Source organism: Nomascus leucogenys, chromosome 7b, assembly GCF_006542625.1.
Source record: "Nomascus leucogenys isolate Asia chromosome 7b, Asia_NLE_v1, whole genome shotgun sequence".
NCBI lineage: Eukaryota > Metazoa > Chordata > Mammalia > Primates > Hylobatidae > Nomascus > Nomascus leucogenys.
The window spans coordinates 4,347,501-4,352,641 of record NC_044387.1 but is presented as its reverse complement, the minus strand read 5'-3'; positions in this window follow the sequence as shown (position 1 = coordinate 4,352,641).

Sequence of the window (5,141 nt, the reverse complement as noted above, 5' to 3'; positions counted from 1 at the left end):
AATTACCAAACAAGACACTAGGGGACATTTCAAACTGTAATAGGAGAGATGGCCCATGTTCGGTGGCCAAGCATAGCACAGAGCTCCTCACTCCTCCAGGAATTCTACCGAAGGGTGGCAAGTTCTGGAGTTCAAGCCACTGGGGAGGCAACAGGAGTGCAAGTGGCCACGGTTCAGGCGCTGATGGGCAGAGGCAGGGAGGGGGCGCTCCCAAGGAGTCCACTGGGAGATGCAGGCAGGGGGCTTCCCAGGCAGCCTCACCAGCTTGCCTTCACACTGATCCCCTGTAAAGGTGTGTCCAGCCTCGATGTAGGAGAAACAGGGAGAAACTGATTTGCTATTCATAAAATGCTTCTGCAGAAACAGATTAACTCGTGATCCACTTTCATGGCTGAAGCAGAGCCTGCCTTCTAAAACACATGGGCATTTTCCTATAGTTGTTTTTCTGTTTTCAGTTTTGTTTGCCATTTCCTGAATCTAACACCTTCTGAGGGGCATGCTAAGAGTTTAGAATTTACATAATTACCCGAATCACTTGTTAACTCCCTGTAAGCGGCACCCTCACTGGATTGGATCACTTTCGCTTTGCCATGCCTGCATAAGCTTGTCACCGAAATACTTTAAAAAATGGACTTGAGGCCACACGCAGTGGCTCACGCCAGTAATCCCAGTACTTTGGATGTCAAGGTGAGAGGATCACTGGAGGCTAGAAGTTCAAGACCACCCTGGGCAACATACCAAGATCCCTTCTGCAAATAATAATACAAATAGTAATAATTATATATAATATATATATATATATTTTTTGAGACGGAGTCTCGCTCTGTCGCCCAGGCTGGAGTGCAGTGGCACGATCTCGGCTCGCTGCAAGCTCCGCCTCCTGGGTTCACGCCATTCTCTTGCCTCAGCCTCCCTAGCAGCTGGGACTACAGGTGCACGCCACCACGCCTGGCTAATTTTTGTATTTTTAGTAGAGACGGGGTTTCACTGTATTAGCCAGGATGGTCTCGATCTCCTGACCTTGTGATCTGCCCACCTCAGCATCCCAAAGTGCTGGGATTACAGGCGTGAACCACCGCACCTGGCCAATAATAATATTTTAGATTAGCCAGTCATGGTGGCGTACACCTGTAGTCCCAGCTACTCAGGAAGCAGAGGCAGGAGGGTTACGTGAACCCAGCAGTTTGAGGTTGCAGTGAACTATGATTGTGCCACTGTACTCCAGCCTGGGTGACAGAGCAAGATCCAACCTCCCCCACAACCACCAGAAAAAAAAAAAAAAAGGAAAGAAAGAAGACAGACTTGTGCCTCACAAGTGGTACTTTTGAGTTTCCACTCAAACTACTGTCTTTCGAGTAGGGCAAGACCACTTTCCATTGTGGTATCTTTGCAGCAGTGCCATTGTTCCTTATGCAACAGTGTCTCAGGACCCCGCTCCTGCTCCTTCTGTGGCTCTGAGCAGGTGAGGACAGGGGACTGGGAAGGTCCCCTGCATCTGAGCCCGCCGGTGCTCAAGCATCTTTCTTGGCTGCCCAGTGTCTGCATGACAATCCCAGCTCCTCAGCCTGCGTCTCCGGCCCTCCAGGTGCCCACTGCTTATGCTTCTCGGTCACACCCCTGGCCTGCCTGGGCTCAGGGCTGACTCTTACTCCAAGGGTGGGCAGCATGAAGCTGGAGCCATTTTGCAGCAGGGAAGATTCTGCTTACTAGGAGCTGAGGCCACACATGGGGGAAGGCGTGGTTTCTCTGCCAGAGCCCCTCCTGGTGTGATGAGGGAGGCAGGCACACAGAGAGGGAGTTAGAAGAATGCGATTAGTGGGAAACTGAGGTCTGCCCCAGGCATGAGGAGGCAGCGAGGGCAGACTCCTAGCCCAGCAGGGAGAGGAGATACTGAGAGCGCCCAGCCCTGAGTGAACAGCAGCTAGACCGGGCCAGGCAGATGGCCAGGCCCTCCTGCAGCACACTCCAAAGTCTCAGGAAGCCAGGGAACAGGCAGAGCTGAGAAAACGTCCTGAAAACTCCACAGGAGCCCAGAGCCCACCATGTTCTCTGAGAGAAAGTCAGCACCGGGCACGCTGGACAGGGAAGCAGGGTCATGCTTGGAAAGGCCAACTCAGTCCTTGGCGCCCACTGAGCACCCACTAGCTGGTTATTTGGTTTTGTTTTAAAAATTCAACTCAGCACGAATACTCACCAAGATGCTTTGATCTAATTTAATGCCTCCACCTGGAGAGGGGGGACGATGAATTGACAGTCTCCCAGCCTGTCTTCCCCACCAGCCATCCAAGAACCCTGCCTGCCAGGAGGTTGGTCCTGTGTCTGCTTGCCCCATGCCACCGTCTTCTTGCAGAGAAACACTGATTGCCTTCACACATCTGGCTCCAGCCAACTCCCTCCTCTGCACACCTTGAGGCTCCCAGGCAGAGAGGAGGCTCTTCCCCAGGCCGGGGGGGCCCCCCTGGGAGGGTGTCCAATGGCGTGCGAGCCAAGGCCCGTGTGGGCATAGCTCCTGCAGGTTCTCAAGGTTGTAGCCCACACCCTGCTCCTTGGCTTTGTCAAAGATCAAAATCAGGGCCTCACATACAACTTTATATTCCAACGTTGCAAGTCTCAACACAAACCAATGTGTTGACTTGCAAATAAATATCACTAATAAAATGGAGAAGAGAGCTGGCATGGAAAGATTGGAAAAATGTCAGGAATTCTTGATGCCGTACGTTTATCAGTAAATAAAGCACATCTGAAGGGTGAGGGGTCAGCCCCTGGACCTTGGGCTCTTACAAATGGGTGCCATTTTCAACAGCTTTGGGGACAAACATGGTGTTTGCCAATATCTTGGTTTTGCCAAGTCAAAGCTAACCAATATCAGCACTTCACCTAAGCAGTTCCCACTAAGGAAAGATATTTTCAACAACAGAAAAAGAATATAAAGGGTATAGTCTTGGGAAGGAGAAGGATATTTTTCTTGCTTTTCTTTGAGATAGGGTCTCTCAATGTTGCCCAGGCTGGAATGCAGTGGTGCAATCACAGCTCGTTTTAGCCTTGACCTCCCAGGCCCAAGTGATCTTCCCACTTCAGCCTCCTGAGTAGCTGGGACCACAGGCACGGGCTACCATGCTTGGCTAATTTTTTTTTTTTTTTTTACTTTTTGTGGAGACAGGGTCTTATTATGTTGCCCAGGCTGGTCTCAAACTCCTGGCCTCAAGCAATCCTCCCGCCTCTGCCTCCCAAAGTGCTGGGATTACAGGTGTGAACTACTACGCCTAGCCTGAAGAAAAAGGCTATTTCTTTTTTTTTTCTTTTTGAGATGGAGTCTCTCTCTTGCTGCCCAGGCTGGAGTGCAATGGCGCAATCTTGGCTCACTGCAACCTCTGCCTCCAGGGTTCAAGCAATTCTGCCTCAGCCTCTCAAGTAGCTGGGATTACAGGTATGCACCACCACGCCCAGTTAATTTTTTGTATTTAGTAGAGACGGGTTTCACCATATTGGTCAGGCTGGTCTTGAACTCCTGTCTCAGGTGATCCACTCGCCTCGGCCTCCCTAAGTGCTAGGATTACAGGCCCACCATGTCCAGCCCAAGGCTATTTCTTCTTTTTTGAGACAGAGTCTCACTCTGTCGCCCAGGCTAATCTCCAGTCACTGCAACCTCCGCCTCCTGGGTTCAAGCGACTCTCCTGCCTCAGCCCCCAGAGTAGGTGGGACTACAGGTGTGCGCCACTAGGCACAGCTTATTTTTGTATTTTTAGTAGAGATGGGGTTTCACCATGTTGGCCGGGCTGGTCTCGAACTCCTGGCCTCAGGTGGTCCACCTGCCTCGGCCTCCCAAAGTGCTGGGATTACAGGCATGAGCCATCACGCCTGGCCCGGAGGCTATTTCTTTAAATCAGCTAGTTGAAGTTCTATAGGAAACTCTTCACGATGTCAGTTTTTTGGTTTTTTTGGTTTTTTTTTTCACTTTGCTGCAGACCCAGAAAACTTTGTCAAACGTGACCTGTCCCTTCCAGGAGATAAGGGACTGTGGCCCAATTCCACATTTTAGTGAAACTCAAGGGCAGAACAATGCAACGGGGCAGCCCCCCTTCCACTCAGCTGCATGGGCTCCGGTTCAGATTGCCTTTCCTGGCTGGCAGGATTCTTTGGTGAAAGGCAGATAACAGGGTGGGACAGGGGATCACGGGCGGGAGACACGTAGGCACTGGGGCTGCTGTCTGCGAGGCATGAGGCCTGCCTGTCAGCTGTCCTGAGTGGAGAGACAGGACTGGGCAGTGGGCCCCGTAAAGATGGTGCTGGATGCGACAAGAGCCACATGGAACAAAGGAGGTGGTGGCCACACAAGGCAGAGGGCGGCTTTGGCAGGGGGACGGTTGCCAAGCAGGCTTCCTGTAGGAGGCAACTCTTGGCAGAGCCCTCAAGCTGGTGGTTACCATGTCCCAAATATGACCCACTCATCAGGCCCCACCCTGCACCACCCCCATGCTCCCTCCTCAAACTCACACCAGGACCCATCCAGGCAGGCGTCCCTGCCCCACTTTAGAGATGAGGGGGCTTGGATAGCATCAGCAGCTGGAGGTTATAGTTTGAGGAAAAGGCACAGGAGGATTTGAATCCAGTTCTGTTGAACTCTAAACTCCAGGCACTGCCCACTCCTTCCATGAGGGAAAGTTGCGGTCAGTGCCCACGTGGCACGGTGCTGTGCACATAAGCTGGCCTGCCTTGTGCGTTTCCAGGCCGTCATGCCAGACCTCATCTCCGCACTTGCAGTCTTCCCTGCCCGCAGCAGTGTCACTCACTGCCAACCACTGGGTCAGATCATTGCAGAATCCAACTCCATGCAGAGCAGATCGTCCTTTATGGACCAAATATGTCTATCTGGCTGGGCGCAGTGGCTCACGCCTGTAATCCCAGCACTTTAGGAGGCCAAGGCAAGTGGATCACCTGAGGTCAGGAGTTCGAGACCAGCCTGGTCAACATGGTGAAACCCTGTCTGTATGAAAAATACAAAAAATTAGCCGAGTGTGGTGGTAGGTGCTTGTAATCCCAGCTACTCAGGAGAATGAGTCAGAAGAATCGCTTGAACCTTGGAGACAGAGGCTGCAATGAGCCGAGATCTCACAACTGCACTCTGGCAAGTACACAAGTGC